Source organism: Mandrillus leucophaeus, unplaced genomic scaffold (genome assembly GCF_000951045.1).
Source record: "Mandrillus leucophaeus isolate KB7577 unplaced genomic scaffold, Mleu.le_1.0 Scaffold610, whole genome shotgun sequence".
NCBI lineage: Eukaryota > Metazoa > Chordata > Mammalia > Primates > Cercopithecidae > Mandrillus > Mandrillus leucophaeus.
Genome location: NW_012106587.1, coordinates 66,373 through 88,008, shown reverse-complemented (window position 1 = coordinate 88,008; position 21,636 = coordinate 66,373). Strand labels below are relative to the sequence as shown.

General features: G+C 33.6%; 1 protein-coding gene across 1 annotated transcript in view; it reads right to left on the bottom strand.

The window, feature by feature from the left end:
- The window catches only part of LOC105553836 (protein eyes shut homolog), a 443,064-nt gene extending 423,128 nt beyond the window's left edge, over nucleotides 1-19,936 (bottom strand). Inside the window, exon 1 of the mRNA XM_011999994.1 lies at nucleotides 19,857-19,936. The gene's annotated coding sequence lies outside the window, so the exon portion shown is untranslated. The remainder of the gene's footprint in view (nucleotides 1-19,856) is intronic.
- Between the last annotated feature and the right edge of the window lie 1,700 nt (nucleotides 19,937-21,636).

Below are 21,636 nucleotides of genomic sequence, written 5' to 3'. Positions count from 1 at the left end.
ACCTCCACCCTCAAGTAGTCCCCGGTGTCTGTTGTTCTCCTCTTTGTGTCCATGTGTACTCAATGTTTAGCTCCAACTTATGAAAGAAAACAGACAGTATTTGGTTTTCTTACATCACTTGGCAGCCTAAGGATGTATAGGACTTCTATGATCCTAGGAGACAATACGGATAATGGGTTGGCTCCTGTTATTTTTATGTAGTCCAACCCATAATAGGGTTAGAGTGAGGGTAATAAGATATGGAAGTAATGTTTTCACATGGGTCACTCTATAAGGGCTAACTAGACAGGTGAGTAGGGACAAAGTCCCTGTAGCACTTCCAAAAAACAGCAAGCCTAATACCTGAAGAAGAACCTCAGTTTGAATGATGGACACATAGAGATATCAATGGCCATATTTCAGCAGCATTTTTTCTCTAATCCCTTTGCTCACTTCCTCTATTGTTTCTTAAACCTAGAATCAAGAATCAAGTCTGTGCTGGGAAGAAAGAAGCTACGACTATGATGTCAAACTGAAGTTTTGTTTATATAAACTAGACATTTTAATGACTGAATGTGTCAGAATTACCATAATAAAATTTTTCTTTTAATTGAAATTGATTGGAAAGCCAATAGACAGACTTAGGGTTCAGCAAAAAGAATCTACTAGAGTATAACTGAAGGCAGAGTCTGGAGAAAACTAAAGTATTTTCCTATTTATATCACATAGAGTTCAACCTTCATTCCCTGTTCAATATACCAGTTGCAAGAGTATTAATCATCTGACAAATTTGCCTTAATATTCTCTTTTTGTTATGTTTTAACCTCTTTTTATTTCAGTTACAGTGAAATGTGTGTCTCCGTGCGTATGTGAGAGAAGACAGTTAACATTTCCAAATTTCATATTTTCCTTTGTAATCTATATTTTTATGTAATGAATGAATCATTCACATTCTAGAAGGTACAACAATGTTGCAATATATTCTCTTTAAAATTCTAATGCCTTCAATCCTCAAATTAATATTCTAAACATTAAATTCATATCAAATATATTTGGTCACTGTTCTAAGGTAAGTACAGAAGACCATATGGTGTGCTTCCCAGACCCTGTTTCAAGACTGGAAAACTCATTCCCCTATCTACTGGAAGTGCATTGCGAGATTATTTCCAGCTCTTCCTCAACTTCAGGAATTGTTCTACCTGAAGAACGTTGCCCTGACAAAGATCATGTTCTTTCCAGTGTCACCCTACATCTAATGATAGCCAGATGCAAGTATAAAACAAACAAACAGACTGAAAACCGAGTCCTTTCTTTTCTACCTAAAATAACCTGAAGGGACATCTCTAGAGGTCTTTATTCAGACTGTATCAAAGTCCATTTTCTCTAGTGTTCTTCCTGGCTCTTCCACACAGGACGATGCTAAGAGCCTTTAATTGATACTAATGTCTACCTCTGCATCTTGAAAAATCTAATACGGGACAGAAAAGACTGAAATTAAGTCCTTCACCAAGGTCAAAAGCCACTTATTACAATGTCATTTTTTAGTAATTATTATTTTCTTTGTGGTGTTCTGATGGCTCCTTGATCACACAGTAAGGAGGCCTACAGAGTGGAGTTGATGTGATTATGTGGTTATGCATGTGTATGCTTCTGTGCTTGTGCTAGCACACACACATACACACATGAATACATAAACACACATATACAACATGTGCACACACATAAATGGGGAGGATAGGAGGATTCATATGTTTGTTAAACAAACCATAAAATGAAAGATAAATACAAATGAATTTTTAAAATATCATTCTAAGGAATTCTTATTTATCCTTTGGGTAATGTGTTGTTTTTAAAGCAAGAAAGTACTATCATCTGATTTTTTTTTTTCCTAATAGGCAAATAGTAGCCATGTGCTGTATACACAAAGAGGACCAATGCAAAGATTATTATAACACATGAGGTGAGAGATGATCAATACCTGAAGCTGGGTATTGAAAATGGTAAAAGTTAAGAGGTACTCATTGGAAGCTAGAATTGATGCGGCTTGGTGACAACATGAAAAATTGAAAGGGAGATTTTTTTTTAATGTTATTAGATATTTAAATAGATTTTATTAGAATACAAAATGTTATTTTTAATTTAAAGTATTAGAAGTATAATTATTCTATAGAAATAAAAGGGATAATATATTCTTTAGTCACACATTTATACTTAGACTAGTTTCACACATGAGTGATAAATGATGCATTAGCCATATCATTGTTGTTATGTTTTTGAAACCAAGAAATATTCAAATTTAAATTTATAAATCTTTAAAGCATAAAAAATGCAACTGAATAATTTATGAGCAGTAGCACTGAGACTACTTAAAAAGAATACAGCACTATCTGAAAAATTACATACTAAAAATGCAAGGTTATATATGCAAGTAAAAAGATAAACTCAAGATAATATTTCAGGGTCTCTAAACATAACAGTCCAGTTGGAAATTTCCAGCTTTAAATATGACATATGCTGAAGTGAATGACAATAGAAAAAATCTGAATAATCTAGGGACATATCAAGGTCAAACAACTCCCTACTTTTCCGCCTTTTGTAATAAATTACCACCTCACTTTTCCAGCAGTAAATAAACCTCTAAGTAGAAAGATTCTAAACATAAACAGATAAAGATTATGTGTAAAAATTAAGATAAATTGAAAAGTAGAAAAAGTTATCCTATTTTATTTTGAGTTGGTGTGATGTATATGAATATAGATATGTTTAATAATAACATAAATATTTTACTACTTCATCCTGTTTTCAACTTTATACGATCTTTATTTAGAAAATCTACTTTTTTATATATACTTTAAGTTCTGGGATACATGTGCAGAATGTGCAGATTTGTTACATAGGTATACACGTGCAATGGTGGTTTGCTGCACCCATCAACCCATCATCGACATTAGGTATTTCTCCTAATGCTATCCCTCCCCTAGCCCCGCACCCCCAACTGGCCCCACAATGTGTGAGGTTCCCCTCCCTGTGTCCATGTGTTCTCATTGTTCAACTCCCACTTATGAGTGAGAACGTGTGGTGTTTGGTTTTCTGTTCTTGTGTTAGTTTGCTGAGAATGATGCCTTCCAGCTTCATCCATGTCCCCGAAAAGGACATGAACTCATCCTTTTTTTAATGGTTGCACAGTATTCCATGGTGTATATGTGCCACATTTTTAAAAATTCAGTCTATCATTGATGGTCTTTGCTATTGTGAATAGTGCTGCAATAAACATACATGTGCATGTGTTTTTTATAGCAGACTGATTTATAATCCTTTGGTATATACCCAGTAATGGGATTGCTGAGTCAAATGGTACTTCTGGATCTAGATCCTTGAGGAATCGCTATACTGCCTTCCACAATGGTTGAACTAATTTACACTCCCACCAACAGTGTAAAAGTGGTCCTATTTCTCCAGATCCTCTCCAGCATCTGTTGTTTCCTGACTTTTTAACGATCGCCATTCTAACTGACGTAAGATGGTATCTCATAACGGTTTTGATTTGCCTTTAACTAATGACCAGTGATGATGAGCTTTTTTTCACATGATTGTTGGCCACATAAATGTCTTCTTTTGAGAAGTGTCTGTTCATATCCTTTGCCCACTTTTTGACAGGTTTTTTTTTTTTTTTTGTAAATTTGTTTAAGTTCTTTGTAGATTCTTGATATTAGCCCTTTGTCAGATGGATAGACTACAAAATTATTCTCCCATTCTGCAGGTTGCCTGTTCACTCTGATGATAGTTTCTTTAGCTGTGCAGAAGCTCTTTAGTTTAATTTGATCCCATTTGTCATTTTTGGCTTTTGTTGCCATTGCTTTTAGTGTTTTAGTCATGAAGTCTTTGCCCATGCCTATGTCCTGAATGGTATTGCCTAGGTTTTCTTCTAGGGATTTATGGTTGCAGTTCTTACATTTAAATCTTTAATCCATGTTGAGTTATTTTTTTTTGTATAAGGTGTAAGGAAAGGGTCCAGTTTCAGCTTTCTGCATATGACTAGCCAGTTTTCTCAACACCATTTATTAAACAGGGAATTCTTTTCCCATTTCTTGCTTTTGTCAGGTTTGTCAAAGATCAGGTGGTTATAAATGTGTGATGGTGTTTTTGAGGCCTCCGTTCTGTTCCATTGGTCTATATCTCTGTTTTGGCACCAGTACAATATACCTCACTTGTATATTTATTGCAGCACTTCTCACAATAGCAGACATGAAATAAACTTAAGAGTCCATCGATGGATTATTGGATAAAGAAAATGTGTACACATAAACACAGACTATGCAATACTATTCACGAATAAAAAAAAATAATAAAATTATGTCTTTTAGGTGGAACTGGAGGCCATTATACCAAGTGACAAAGTCAGAGACAGAAAGTCAAATACTGCATATTTTCACTTGTAAGTAAGAGCTAAATAATGCTAACACACGAACATAGAGAGTGGAATAATAGGCATAGAAGACTTGGAAAGCAGGGAGGTGATGGATAAGAAATTACCAATGGGTACAAAGTACAGTATTTGGGTGACGTTTACACTGAAGGAGTGAACTTCACCACTACGCAATATAGCCATATAATAATAACACAATTATACTCCCTAAAACTATAAAAATAAATTAAAATTTAAAAGAAACAGAATATGAAAAAATTGAAATAATTCATAGAAAACACTAAATGTTAATTTGAGGTATTTAGTTTATTAAAAGAAGATCCTTTCATACTTGTTTCTTGGTATTGCAAAAAGTGGATATAAATTTTTCCTTGTGATATTATAATTGTAAAAGATATCACTACAATGATAAATATAAATGAAAAATATAATTTTCCAATTAATCATTTCTAAGAATCGTTTTCTATAAGGAATTACAAACAGACTAAAAAATATAATTTTTTGGTTCTAACACAACATGTAATATTTATAAACATGTAGAACTATCCAGTTCTGGAGAAAGAAAGTCATTCTTTAAAATATGTTTTCAAATGGCTACAAGTTTAAAAAAAGGTGGAAAGACAATTTCCAGTGCTTTGCATTATATTTTGTTTGAAAGATATAGAGTCTAGGCTAATTTTTAACTCATAGAGAAGCTTTATATTTTACTTTTTAGAATTTTGTAAATAATAATCACACCATTACATTGTAAGTTTTTCATCCCTTCTTTCATATGGTCTTGGCTCCTGAGATATCTAGATGCTCAGACATCTATTAAGTAAATAAATAAATAAATACCACACACTACAAGGTGAGACATAGCTTCGTAAAATGGTCTTCATAAGTAGCACTATGCAAGAAAATAATTTAAAGCATTCTATCAAATTTCCCAATAATAACAAGAAGTCAAATAGATTTTACTGGTTCCTTCCTTTCTTCCTATTTTCCTTCCTTCTCTTTCTTTTCTTCTCTCTCCAGCCTTACTTCTGGTTTTTTTTCCCTCTTTCCTCCCTTTTTCCTCTCTCTCCTCTCCCATTTTTCTCCATATGTATTCTACAATGAATTTATGTTGTATAATTTTGAGTTACAGTTTATATAGCTTGTAACTTTGTAAAAATGAAGAAAACATGTAGGAGAGCTCTGATAGAGACACAGCCCTCAAAAGCAAACACTCTTCTTTCTTTCTCTTTCCTTCCTTCCTTCCTTCCTTCCTTCCTTCCTTCCTTCCTTCCTTCCTTCCTTCCTTCCTTCCTTCCTTCCTTCCTTCCTTCCTTCCTCTTTCTTCCTCTCCCTCTCCCTCTCCCTCTCCCTTTCCTTCTCCCTTCCCTTTCATCTTGAGCCATAGTTACAACAAAACTGTACCAGTGGTGATTTACAAAGGAGGATGTTTGGCATTTTAGGGACACATTTGCTAGTACCATCCTGATTTTTAACATGAGGTTATTAAAAAAAACTTTTACAATAAAACCTGCAGAAGTCACTAGTTTGATATTTAATATTAGAGAAGTATTAAGATTTGGAAAATTACAGAATTTTAAGTATAAAGATAATGACAGAGAAAATTAGGAAAGGATAACAGGAGAAGTAAGAACTTGCTTTTATGCATCTGAGTTTAGAAAATCCATTTGAATTTTTTAAAAAGGACATGAAGTAAATGCAATGAGATACGGAAGATCCTATGTGTCTTGTGTAATAACGGCTCATAAGACACTGAGGAAATGGTCAATAGATAAATCTAAGCACCCACCTCAGTTTGCACAGTACATTGCTGGTTTCTATGGGTTGTCCTAGACCTTTATTTTCATTTCAATTACTTTAGTGTTTACTACTTTTAAGAATGCCCTGATTTTGATGCTATAGTCACCTGGTGAATACAGAACCCCCACAAGGAGAATGAAGAAAGTAGACAATATCAAAGATCAATAAAAAGACTGAAATTTTTGTTCTATAACTGAACATGATTGTTGAAAAATTATGTATAATAACAAAATTAGCCGGGCATGGTGGTGCATGCCTGGAATCTCAGCTACTCAGGAGGTTGAGGCAGGAGAATTGCTTGAACCCGGGAGGTAGAGGTTGCAGTGAGCCAAGATTGTGCCATTGCACTCCAGCCTGGGCAAGAAGAGCAAAACTCTATCTTAAAAAAAATATATACACACACACACACATACATATGCACTCTGCATACATTAGTATGTAAATATTTTTAAATTTAGTAACTTACGGAGCTTAATCATATTGCTATTTGATTCTTCATATATATATATATTTTGTCTCAAAGTTGTGATGCAATTTAATGTTTTTGGTGATTGTTAAAAGAAACGTCTTCAGGTGTATTTTTAAAACGACAAATATTTGTACTTAAACTAAATTATTCCTTCTTGATTATAATTTCCAAGCAGAGATTGCCCTTGTGTAATCAGTAGTATAGAAGAGGCTCAGGTAACTAAAACTATAAATACAGTTAACAGTGTATTTTCTGGGGTCAGCCTGCCTCACTTGGAATCCCAGACCTAACACTGACTGGTTATTTCACCTTCTGCAAATTGATGAACTTGTGCAAAATGATGTTAACTAGCAACAAGGCAAACCACTGGCTTGTTGTGGAATTTTTTTTTTTTTTTTAAAGAAAATTTTGTAAAACCCTTAGCCATTTATATTTACCAATAGTTTGCTCTGCTATGTTATATTGAGAAGACAAAGGAAAAATGTTCATTTTCTTCCTTCAAAGTGTTTAATAATCTCAAGAAAAGACAGCATTGCATAAGAAAAATCATTAATAAAAATACAGAATTTGATATAATGACTAAATAAGAGAGAAAAATTCCTTAATCTCCCTAATAAAGTCATAAAAATTTTCAAAATGAAGGAGAATTTAAGGTGAGACCTGAAAGCTTAGGAAGAGTTGAAAGAGAGCAGAGGCAGTAATTTGCAAAAAATATAAATTTTACAAGAAAACTACCTATCATTCAGTAATATTGAAATACAATATGCAAGGGGAAATAGGTGTCCATGTGTATAGAAATAAGTGTCTATTTTGTTGCTTAAATGATTAGGTGCCACTGAGAAATTTTCAACAGAGAGTTATGTGTGCAATATTTTAAAAATACCAACCTCTGGGAAAAGTTAAATATAGATTGCAAAATTAGAAGAGACAACTTATGGTATTTATCACCCTTGTTTGGAGAGATTATGACAAATAATATTACAGTGGGATTAATAATATTTCCTGAAACTCTCAGAAGGTATATGGCTAGTAAAGAGTAGAATTAAAACATAATTCTGTTATTAAACTGCAGGTGTTCTCAGAAATTCTAATACATTTATTGGATTTTAATTTGATGTATACCTCAGATCCAACATAATCTTTTGATTTTTCTTCATATATCATGTAATAAAAAGTTTTCAGTGGGAAAATAGGAGAATGGTAGAAGTCAGTGAAGGAAAAAGGGAGAAGAAGTTGGGTGACAGCCATATTAAGTTGATGCATACTAAAGATCAAGGAGTCAATAATTGTTATTCTTTTTACTTTGCCTGCCTTAGCAATGTTATATCTATATGTAACTATTTCTACAATATCATTTTGTAAATACTTACACATACAGGTAATATAGCTCTGTCAAAAAGTTGATTTTCTGTTGACTTTTATAGAAAACTAACTTTGTAGTCAAGTATAAAGCTATATAAACATAGCTAAATAATTACAAAGTAGCCATTTGGCTATTCTATATCCTGTGAATATTCAAACACATAGAGAAACACACATGGTTCTGTATTTATAGTGTTAAGAAATGACAAGCTAACTGCAACTTGGGCATTTTACTCAAATTTGGTCTAAAATAATTATTCTAACGTCATATGAAATCCCAGAATTCAGCTGGGATTAGAGGGAATGATCTATCTTGTTTTGGCAGGAGAATTTATAATAGTTAATCTAATAGGTCTCTTTCCTACTCAGCAATTCTGTAAGACAAAACAGAAGTTCCTCTGCCTGCAGTAGCGAACACTGAGATAAAAGTTAAAGATTCTGCTGTATTCTTCAAAACGACTGACTGGTTCCTGAGCCAATATGCCTGTTCTGATTAAACATTTTCTGGCAAATTCTCAGAGGTATATTTAAAAATGTCATACTCCTGGTTTAAAAAATTATATATTATTTATGTAAACATCTTTATGTATTTTACCATAGTTGGTTAAAAATGCAAACTGATTCTAAAATATGATTCGTTGTTTTCAAACTGTATTACATAAATATGCTATAAGAATATTAGACAATTTTTAAAGTTAGTAACTGTGAGCTGATTTTAATCATTTATTTGGGAATAAACTATGTATACATTTACTCATTTGGTGTGGTTGTTCTTAATGGTAGTCTTGATTTTCTTAGTTGCTATCAATATTACAAACCTCTTTCTCTGTTTTTGATAAGCTAGATTATTAAAAGAAGGAAAATTTATGGAAAATATAGGGGGAGCTAAGAATATGGAAACTTCTTCAAATCCTCAATTATATAACATATATAACAGTATCGTGTAAGTTATCTCACTGGTAAGGTAAGGCAGTACTTGAGTGTTGCACATCCTAAAAATGAAATGCTATTTTAATAATGATAAATAATTTAAAGATCACTTAAGCCATTGTAAATGAAATATTAAACTTTGAAATTTATTTTATGCACTCCTTAAATAAATTGACAAAAATGTTTCTAAGAACATTAAAAATCATCCAGAGTACTTAGAATATAGAATTCTTAATCTATATTGTTTCTCCTGATAAAGGTAAGAGCTATCAAACAGTATATGTCTTTACTTTTAAAATATACCACATTGAATTTCATAAGCTTAGTCGGGTTTTTGTTAGGATACCAAAGGCATGAAAAGATTCGATAGTTAAAAAATTCAAACAGCAGCCAGATTACATATATTCTGAGGCATTAATATCTCACATATATTCTGACATATATGACTTTGTGTGTTTCTGTGTGTGTACACTTATACATATAATGATAAATTCACTTTGGATAAAAAGGTATGTTTTCTCTCTTAGTTTTAAAATTATTATAATTAACAGTCTCTAATAATTAAAATGATATAGATTAAAAAGTCAATTCTCAGTGTATATTTATCATGATGTATAGCTACTTCATAATGCATACTTCAGATGTTTTAAAACTATTCTTCACATGCTAATGTGAAATTCATGTTAAGGGCATATTCACACCAAAGTGACTTTTACATTAAGTGTTTATTGCAGGCATGCTTTACAATGTACACATGATCATCAAGGCTTGAGTGACCATTTGAGGTTTGACCTTGTATTCTATTTGTGCAGGTAGTCTTTCAGTAGATCTGACATTGATCATCTGTCAATTTGATTTTCTAATCTTATGAGATTCATTGTAAACAAAATAACTAAATGTTTGCAGGCCCACAGAGAAAACACGACAGGTCTGCATTTTATTTCTGACAGAAGCATTCTTTTCAATCAAGCTTAAAAATAGAAGAAAATAACAACAGTATTTTCTTCATTTTATGAATTCTTACCAAATGATTGGGTCCGAGGCATTTAGAATTTAAAAACAACTAACTTAAATGTAGAAAGAGCCTGGCTTGTGAAGTTATAAAATTAGACTATGGAACCAATAACAAGCATATGTTAATGAAGACATGAAATCATCACGGCATTTCATCTATCTTAGTCACAGCCTGTCAGTATGCTGATTGCCTAGTACATTGTATCCCTAGTCACAGTTTATAAGGCACAAGAAGACATTTTCAGAATCCACAAATGAAGACAATATGTGACATTTCAAAACTGCTGTACTACCGCAATTAGTGGAAAATGTACAAAGTAACAAATACGACATTTATTTCACAAAGAGTGGCTTAAAGACTTGCTTAGCTCATGAGCTTCCTATGAAACATCGTCAGGTAATATTTACGTAAGGTAATATTTACGTGTGTCAGAGTGGGAGGGAGAGGGATATGGTTTAGGTCAGACTCTGGGAGAAGGCATGTATTATTTCAAATACGGTATCTGGGAAATACTTACTTGTCTGACAAAGGTGCATCATTATACATAATGAATAGTTGCCTTCCTAAGCACTGACACAAATAAATATTTATCTTCTGTATGTAGATAGATGACTTGCATTAAAATTTATAAATTTGGTATTGCTTAATTGAGAAAGCATAATCTCTGAATATTAATAATGGAGATTTAATGAAGCTTTTGTCATAATGCAGTACATTTCTCAACATTCTCTAATAAAAGTTTTTGTAGCTAATTCAAAATACTGGTGGGTTCTATATAATTAATGCATAGATTAAATATGAACTATAGGTTATATCAACAATATATGAATATTTCTTGAATTATAAATCGACAAGAGAGATGAGCTGATGAAAACTATCCACACTTACTTTTAGGATGCTAAAAAATGAAGAATGCACCTAGAAATTGTATTCTATCTAACTCAGATGTTATACCACATCGTCCTCTGAGTGTTCTCCCACAACTGTGGTGTGCACTACTGTTTTTTGTGAATTTCATGGCACCTCTGGTTCCTATTACATGAATTGCTAAAACATTTACCATGCTGCAATTGTCTATACGTGTTATCCTTTGACTTCCTCATACACCTTTCCTTACTAAAATTCTACGACTTTGCATCAGCACAGTGTTTGCTAGTTAATTGTAGAAGTTTATTTTTTTCTAAAATTCTCCACAGAAACCATTAAACATGGATTGTTTCACCATAAGAAAACTAAAGAATCAGCCTTCCTGATAGTATTCAAAACAGATCACTTTTCCTACAAATTACTTTTCTAAACTGATACAACATAATGTGTATTTCTTCAAACTAGTCAATAAGTAAAACAAAATCACCAGAGTTTTCACATTTGATTCGGCACGAGCTTTATTTGTTATTCATGAATTAAATTTACTTTCTATATAAATATTTCTCCCAATTTTTCTTACCATTTTGTCAATGTTAACAACGGCACTTGATTCTTGCCAAGTGAAAATAATTTTATTATCTTCTACTTGCATACTTATTCGTTTTAGATCATGTCTATATTTTTGTTTTATTATTTTTACTATGGTTGGATATGATATTTTGGGTGCTTATTTGTGCTTATAATGAAGTTGAAGTTTCACATAATTTTATTCCTCTTTACAAGTATTTTTATCAAAATTATGAAACTTTATTTTACTTATAATTGAAAATTGGAATTATGAATTTCCCTTACTGAATAAATATTTGTCAAATTTCACTCAATATTATGGTTCATGCTGGGCAATGGTAATTACAAAAAAAAAAAAAAAAAAAGAAAAACAAAAAAAGAAAGATGCAGATCTTGCTTTGAATAAGTTCACAATGAGGTAGGGAATCAAATAAGCCAACAGATGTAAGTAGTAGTCATGTACCCAGTTTCACAGAAAAAGTCTGACATGAGCATGCATAGTAGCTGCAAAATAACTGGTGTGTATAATCTATTCATTTTAAGGCACGGAGATTTTTAACTGATTGGGTATTCATCAGTGAAGAGTCGAGAGGGAAGACATGAACATTCTTCTGTAAAATGACAGGAAGCCCAAGAGCTGGAATGACTGGACCAAGGAGGTGAATGGTGAAATATGGAAAGGGACAGTCCTAATCAAAGTCTTATTAATGAAGGCCATGAACCAACCAAGCTCAGTTTGGATTATTCCCTTAAAACTATATAAAAACATCACAAGGATTTATAAAAGGGAGTTAAATAATCACATTTTCACTTTTGGAGAGATCATATGGCATCATAGCTGCTCACAAGACTGGACCCTGGGAGACCAATTAGGAAACCATGGCAATAATCCAAGTGAAAGACAATCAGGACTTAGAAACTAAGACCGTGTCAGAGACGTGGAAAAAAAGGGGAAGCATTTTAATGATAGCTGTTAGGAAACAGCGTCTGCAAAAGCTTTTGACAATTGGGAAACAACAAAGCCCAGGAATCAAGTAGACTACAGCAGAACTATCCAAAGGTTAAATGGAGATACTGTGGCTACACATATGGTAAATATTCTGTTACACTTCAATTATTTTAACTTTTTTTATTTTTTATTTTTTGAAACGGAGTCTCGCTCTGTCGCCCAGGCTGGAGTGCAGTGGTCGGATCTTGGCTCACTGCAAGCTCCGCCTCCCGGGTTCCCGCCATTCTCCTGCCTCAGCCTCCCGAGTAGCTGGGACTACAGGCGCCCGCCACCTCGCCCGGCTAGTTTTTTGTATTTTTTAGTAGAGACGGGGTTTCACCGTGTTAGCCAGGATGGTCTCGATCTCCTGACCTCGTGATCCACCCGTCTCGGCCTCCCAAAGTGCTGGGATTACAGGCTTGAGTCACCGCGCCCTGTCAAAAAGTTATTTTAACTTTTAAAACATATTTAATTTGTATGGTAGTATTGATCTAAATGTTTTTCTTTATCTTATTTATTTATTTATTTATTTATTTATTTATTTATTTATTTATTTTATTTTATTTTATTTTGAGACGGAGTCTCGCTTTGTCGCCCAGGCTGGAGTGCAGTGGCGCGATCTCGGCTCACGGCAACCTCTGCCTCCTGGGCTCACGCCATTCTCCTGCCTTAGCCTCCGGAGCAGCTGGGACTACAGGCGCCCGCCACCACTCCCGGCTAGTTTTTTTGGTATTTTTAGTAGAGATGGGGTTTCACCGTGTTCGCCAGGATGGTCTCGATCTCCTGACCTCGTGATCCGCCCGCCTTGGCCTCCCAAAGTGCTGGGATTACAGGCGTGAGCCACTGCCCCCGGCCTTCTTTCATATTTTAAATTAAACTTCTGAGGCATAATATTGAGCTATAATATTTACTATATTCATTAAGCCTCAGGCACACTTTCTTACATTTGTTGTGTCTGAAATTGGAATGCACCTTACATTTCTTACTGTTAACATATCATCATCAACACAAAGCCCATTTCATGTCTGGGTTGTCCCTTATTTCTTAATCCCCATCCCATCTGCTTCCTGTCAAAGGAAACCATTTGTAATGTGTTTGCCGTATGTTCTTCAGCATAGATACAGTCTTGTAAAACATAGTGTGGGTTTGTGCATTTTCAGTTCCATTAAGGGTTTTGTAAATCCCATCTCTGTCCTACTTTACTCATTCAGGCTTGTTTGGGGACCAATCCATGTCACATATCTGGTTTATTGTTTCATATTGCTATACAGCATCTCATAGTGTGATTTACTGTATTTTATTTATCCATTCTTCTGGAGATGGATACACAGGTTGCTTTCAACTCCCTATTGCCATATACACCATCCTTGTATAGATCTTTGCAATAATTTCTCAGGAGTATGTATCCAGGAGAGGAATCCTTGCCTGTACATTTTAAATATATTTCTTCCTCAAAGAGTATTGGAAAATTTATTTGACTATGAATATAAAAATATTTAAAATTATTCTCCCATTATTGAATAAAGGGGATTGCGGCAACAGGCTACCTATGTGCATAAAATAAGACGAATGTCTATTTTACTCCTTATGCCAGAATAAATCACAGATGGATAAATATTCAAACACTGAGAAGAAATGAAGTCATATTAATACTGGGAGAAAGAACATGGGCAAATTGAAAATAAATCTGCCCATTTTTCTAACTTCCCTATTACCATCCTCCTTCATGCTTGCTCATCTCTCAGCAGTCAGGTCTCCTCACACAACTGCCAAATGATTATTTTAAAACTGACCAATAATATTCCTGCACTGTTATAAAAATCTCAGTTTAAACATTAACTTGAACTGCAATGCTTCCTGACCTCCCAGTCTAAAATACCCTCCCAGGTAATGTCTTCTCACCCTATTTGAATTATCTGGATAGCTTCTATTATTTATTCTTTTCTTGCTTATTTGTTTGCTGATTGTTTTCTCACACCTCTCCAGAAATAAAAGGTTAACAAAATTCACAAACTTTGTTGTCTAATTTGTCACTGTTTTCTCAGGACCTAGAATGTGCAGGGAATATAACAGTGCATTTGTTGCATAAATAAATAAATAAAAGGGCATATATATATGCTTTGTAATGTCACAGTTTAGAAATATTTCATAAGATGTTGAGTTACATTCTTCTAATACTTGAACATATTTCTCTGACCTCAGTGCAAACCCACAAAGGTAATATTGGACATTTAACCATCAAGCTGAAGCCAAACTTATATTTAATGAGCTAATCTCAACATGTTGTGCCCTGTGGGGTAATGACTGACAGGTGCTTAACAAGTCATCATTGCCACAGAGTAGGGAGATGATTAGGATCAGTTTGTTGCCCTACCATATCCTCATTGGCTCTCAGTTATTTCTTCCATGTTTTGGAGAGAATATTTCTCTACTTTGTTTTTTTGACTATTTTCTTTCAAAAATAAAAGAATCTTTTTTTCTCATTACATTTTATTTTTAATTGCTGAAGCTACTTAATTTTATGTTAATTTTCAATGTTTCAAAATAAGTTGTAGTTTATGAACAACAAAAAAAGCTCATTAAGCTTACTGACAGTATTTATACTAATTTGATAAATATTGGCTTATTTTCTGTAATAACCAAGAAAATAGATTATCTTATAAAGCATATAAGGTGAACAGGTGTGGTGGCTCATGCCTTGTATTTCCAGCACTTTGGGGGACCCAGGTGAGCGAATCACTTGAGGTCAAGAGTTTGAGACCAGCCTAGCCAACCTGGTGAAAGCTTGTCTCTATTAAAAATACAAAAATTAGCCAGGCATGGTAGCACTTGCCTGTATTCCCAGCTAACTGGGATGCTGAGGCAGCAGAATCGCTTGAGCCTAGGAGGTGGCGGTTGCAATGAGAAGAGACGGCGCCAGGGCATTCCTGCCTGGGTGACAGAGTGAGACTCCACATCAATAAATAAATAAATAATAAAATAAAATATATAAGGCAATCTATAAATACATAGATACGTGTGTGTGTGTGTGTATGTGTGTGTGTGTGTAAAATGATGATTAATTTTATGTTTTAACTTGGCTAGGCCATGATGCCGTAGTATCCCCTTTATGGTCAAACATCAGTTTAGATGTTGCTATGAAGGTAATTTTTCAGATGTTATTAACATTTAAATCAGGAGACTTAGAGTAAAGAAAAGTGCCTTCCACCAGGTGAGTGAGCTTCATCCAATAACTTTAAAGCTTTTAGAGAAAAGACTGAGGTCCCCTAAAAAGAAAAGTATTCACCCTCTAGACTGCCTTCCAATTAGAGCTGCAGCATTAACCCTTCCCTAGATCTTCAGCAGCTGGCCATGTAAATGTCAGACATGCCAACCTGCACAATCCCATGAACCAATTCCTTAAAGTACCTCTCTCTCTTCTCTCTCTCTCCTCTCTCTGTCTCTCTCTCTCTCTCTCTCCATACACACACACACACACACACACACACACACACACAGTACCAATAGAATGTGTGTACATAAAACACACACACTTACACACACAGACATCCTATTGATACTGCTACTTTGGAGAATTCTGACTAATGCATGCACATATACAGGCAGATAGATACATAAACCATAAACAGATACATAGAAAGATACATGGATAGATATATAATAAGAAAATATGTGAGCAATAATTCTTTTTTTACAAATTTAATTATGTTAGTTGCTAATTTCCAAACTTATATCCTAAAATGTAAATAATACATTGAATAAACCATTTTAATAGTTGCATATTAACTTATAAAATAGATTTTATGCTAATGTTACATTTTTATCAAGAATATATTCCTGCCAAAAATTTGAATGAGCAAAGTGCATTGGTTCCATGTGTGTTTATTTTCTACATATAAAAATTGAATTTATATTTACATTTTTTAATATTAAAATTATTTTTTGTCTATATTTACATTAAAGTTACAACTCTACAAATGATAAATTAATACTTTAGAAGTAATGAAAGAAAGCTCTTAGAAGAAATCTGATTAATATTTTGAACTAACATTGTGAGAAATTCACATTATCTCAAAGTATTTTACTGATATTTGGAACATCTAATGACCTTCTCCCCAAGACCTTGAGGAGAGAAAAATGAATTGTTTCTGAAAATTAACTGTAAAATCATTATGTAATGGATTGGCATGGTGCTACAAATTCACTTCAAAGATGCTGTCCAAGACTGTCAGATCTGGCTGTAATCTGATAAACACAGTATTAACATGTCTGGAGAACGACTGAGTGAATTGAAAGTGGGGGTCCCTGAGAAGGAAGGTGAAAAGAAGAGCCATGGAAGCAATATTAGGCAGAGTCTTCAAGCAGATTCTAAGGAGGAGTAAACGCTGATATAAAAAACTCCACTGGAACAAGCCCAGTATTAAATATGCCATCATTGTGCATGTGGGTGCTTTGAACTTTCTTTGTGTAATAAAGCATGCAAATCATGTAACTCATAATCCTTAATATGTATTGAGTTCTCAGCTCACAGATCCTGTTCATAGCACATTACGTACAATATTTTATGTAAGCCTCAACTCAACTAGATGAGATGTGTACTATTGTTTCCATTTCATAAAAATTATCTCCATTTTATGAAATCAATTTGCTAAAAATTGCAAAGCTAATGAGTGACAAACTAATAGTCTTAAACCAGTGTGTCTGACTTCCGAGGCTATGCTCGATTACTCTGCTAAGCTAATCTTTTCCAGATTCAGATTCTAAATTCAACAAGTTCAGTTACAATTATAATTCAGGTTTACATTTACTTGTTCAAAGAAAGAATGTGTGCTTGATGGAGAATATACCTCTTCAGACTTTGATGTGGTTCTATTTCTTGTCACAAAATAATAGACTGTTATACATTTATAACTTAATATTCGGTTATATTTGATTTCTCAGTAGCTTTCCAAAGTAGATAAAACATAATAACTCATGAATAGACACCATCTATTTCATCAGGAAATTTAGTTAGCATCATGAATTTAGTAAATACTATTTTGATCATTAGAAAATGCACTTGGTGAAAATAAGCATAACCCTGAAAGTAAAATGCACCAAATCTTACACAGCAGCGATGCACTCTCTCTCTGAGTTCTCTTGGGGCAAAACCCACAATATGACCTGAGGCACATTTTCTAATCTTTGTTTCTTCCAGTTCATTCAAAGATGAAAATTGTTTCTTCAGCATTATTTTCCAGGGTTATTTTCTGAAGTGTTAGTTTTATTATATTTAAAAATAGAATTTCCTCTGGGAACACATGGCCTTTCGTAAAATGGTATTTTTTTTTTCATTTTTTTATTTCAATAATAGAGAAGTATAATAGGCATTCATTTATATCAGTTGGGGTAGCAAAAACTTGTATGATTAGACCACCTTCTCCAGGGTTATATGGGTACCATAAAAGTTACCATGAGCCTCTGCAAGCATACATGATTTTCATTAAGATTATTAAGTGGTTAGCCTCCTGACAACTTAGGGCACTCATGGGGGGCAATTAACTCTTTGGCTACTGCCATTTAGGGCAGGAGCTTGGCCAGAGTCAAAGAATCTGGGCTGTGTAAGAGGAAAACGTATTCAGGGAACAGCTAAGCATAGCTTAACGTACTCAGGGCTTTTTGGCCACTCGTCACCAGAAATGTTTTATTTATTTTGTTCCTTTCCTCTTTTTTGTTTTCCCTAAGATTTTTTGTTATTGTTTTAAGGATGCTACCGAAGGGTAAAATGGAACCAAGTCAGTCAATGCAGTTTTGTTTTGTTTTTTAACGTATTAACTCAATATTTATTGAATGCCTCCAAATCAAGGCTTGGTATTAGGTTTTGGTAATTTAATGGGAAAAGGGGCATTGTGCTTATTCCCTATGCTCACAAGTTATTCTCTAGTTGGTTAAAATGCAGAAAATTATACAAACTGTGTGTGTCATTTATTTATGGCAACTGCAAACATGGAAGTCTCTTCATGGTTTGGCATTTGAGTTCTTGAATATTGAGTATACTTAGGATTAAATCAATATCTATGCCCTTTTCCTTTCTAAATAGTAAAGTGTTGCAAACACTTTTGTTTAAAAGGGTCATTTTTAGGCCAATTAAAATTGTTAAGGTAAAAACTGAGAATTATTTTTTAAAAATCTGAATTATTAACAATTGCAATTGTTGTTGATAATAAAAACACACTTTATCCACTAGCAATATTGTATTTTCTTAATCCTGCTAATAACATAAAATGCATCATTATTACCTAAATATTAAGTTTTAAATAAAAACTTGTTAGAATTAATAATATAAACATAGTACAAAAATTAACTGCAACATAATATATATGAAAATTAATGACAAAATAATATATATCAATATGTTGCATGCTTCAGTATTCATTTCATATGTATTTTATGAAATCACACTTAATAATTTTAGGCAGAATGATCGATAGATATATACTCATATCATATAGATGATATAAGTATATATATGAGTATATATGCATACACTAGTATATATATATTGATAGTTTCTAATGTTATGTAATTAACTTTGAAAATAACATTAACCTTTAAGGTAAGCAATAGTCCCTTATTTTAATATTGCATACTAAGTAATTACAAATAGTTCAACATACATGATTTCTGAAAGATTTAAATAATAAAGATTTGTAAGTTCATTAAAATCATAAGAATTAAACAGAACTAATAAATCTTATTGAACCATGAATCTCCTAAATAATAAAATAAGATTGGTAGTGTATTAATAAGAGCGTTGTACCTGTGAAACACCTTTACGCTTTCTTTTTAAAAATAAAAAATCACAATAAAGCTGTTAAAAATCATCATATCTGATCAGTTGTAAGAAATCTTAAATAAACAACCATGTACAAAGGAAACACTATCCTCAGAGTGCCATTGAGGAGGAAAAAAAATGTTGATCATTAACATGAGAATAAACATCCAACAAAACTAATATGAGTATCTCTAGATTTATGGCCAAAACTTTTCTAAACAAACTGAAAAATCACACAATTTCATATGCAATTGACATTTCATGGCTCTATGTATATGCTGGCAGACAATGGGGGAAAACCTTAAAAATCAAAAGCAATCATAAGTACTTCATGACTAAATAAAGATTCTCTAGCAACCCCCCAGATCCTGTTTCTCAAAGGAGGTGAAAATTATATTCTTTGTAGATCCAAGGAGGTATAATGTATAAGCACAGGTTGTTCTTGATTCAAACAGAATGAATATCCTTAAGAAAATGACAGAAAATTTAGTGAAAATGTTTTGTAGAGAATAAGTAAAAATAACTGGTTAAAGAAATGCTTATGATTACAATTAGAGATCTTTGTAGTTGTGTTCAGCTATAGGCAGTGTTTTTATCTAGTAACAGAAAAATAATTTATAGGTGGAATCAAGTAAAACTTACCCCAACCATTAGCCAAGGAAGCTTGCAACCCTAGGAGGCTTCTGATTATGGTTAATGTCTGGACTTGTCTAGCGTGTATCACTTTGTTTCTCAGAAGCCTAATCCAATAAAGCTTCCTTTATATGTGGCTTCTGAAACACAGCACTAAAAGCCTTAACCTTTTGCAGTATAAAGGTAAAGTCATTAAAGCCATGTGCAGGCTGACATAAGTCCTGGCCTTTATTTAGCTAATCTGGAGATGAATATAGCAAATCACCATCTGGAGCTTTGTGTAAATCCATAAACAAAATACTTCTCTACAATTTAATTATTCCCTATTTTATTTGTAACTCACCATTTTCATTGCTAACTTCATATGTCTCAGTCTGAATGCTTTCTAGTGTTTTGAGAGATTATTTCTTTTTTTTTTTTTTTTGTAAAAAACTCAGATACAGACAGTAGGAGAAAGAAAAAGGCTTTCTGTTGCTAGGGAAACTTGATGCTGAAGGTTTAGTAACAACCTCCGATGGTGTTGTAGAGCAAAGGCTGTCAGGGTAAGAGAACAGAAAAGGGGCCTGCTGATGCGAAGAATGATTTTAGTATGTTACTTATTGATTCTATGATGATCTTTATAAAAGAAATAATACAGAATCTATCTTTTTCTAAAGGAGAATTATGGGACCATAACAAAGAAAGCCTCAAGAAATTTATACCATTGAAAGGTACAATAAATGAAATCTCACCTCTATCTGTGAGTTTATAGAAAGAACAGTTACTAAGTTTGTTAGAATTTTGTCAAATTAAGATTCTATTAGTATATCCTGAACCCACAGTCCCAGCTGGACATTGGCTTTAATAGTATCTTTATATTTTCAAATTACTAAATTAAACATAAATCGTTTGTATTATACTTGCTCCTGCAGTGTGTGAAACATATATTTAATCAATGTTCTAATGAAAGGAAATATTTTAAAATATTAAAATCACACTGCAGACAAACTATCTCTATTTGTAGCAATAAATAAAATTATACATATGTGTATATGTTTTAATATGATTTATTCTTAATATAATTTATATAATATTTACACATTTTTCATGAATCAAAATGCTACTAACATTTTGTTATCTAAAGTGAAGAACTTTTATCTGTTGACTCATGGAAATGAGTTATTCATGATTATACATTGTGGCCTCCCAAGACAATTTACGCTGAACATAACATAGTATCATGATGCACATATACATTTATATCTGGAAAACAGTTCATCTACTATATTTTGCTTCTGTAAGATGTAGAAGTTTCCTCCCTTTCTCCCTCTCTTCTTTTCTCTCCCTTCTTTACATTATCTTTCTTACTCTGTTACTTTCTCTTCCTTCTTCCTTCCTTTCTTCATTTTTCCTTCTCCTGCATCTCCCATTATTTCTTTCTTTCTTTCTTGTATCTTTCCCCTACCTTCCCCTTCTCCTCCACTCCTTCCCTTCCCTCCCCCTCCCTGTGTACCTTCTTTTCCCCTCACTTTCCCTCCCCTTTCCCTTCCCCCTCCTTTCCTCTCCCCCTCCCCTTCCTCACCCTCTTCGCCCCCTCCTCCACTCCCCCATTCCCTTCCCTTCCCCTTTTGCTCCCTATCCCCCATCCCTTCTTTCTCCTTTTCCCCGTTGCCTTCCCTTCCCCCTCTGCTCCCCTCCCCTTCCCTTCTCCCTCCTTTTATCCATTTCCTTCCCTTCCCCCTCTTTTCCCCTCTCCTCTTCCCCCTCCCCTCTTGCCATCACCTTTCCCTCCCTTTCCTTCTCCCCTCCT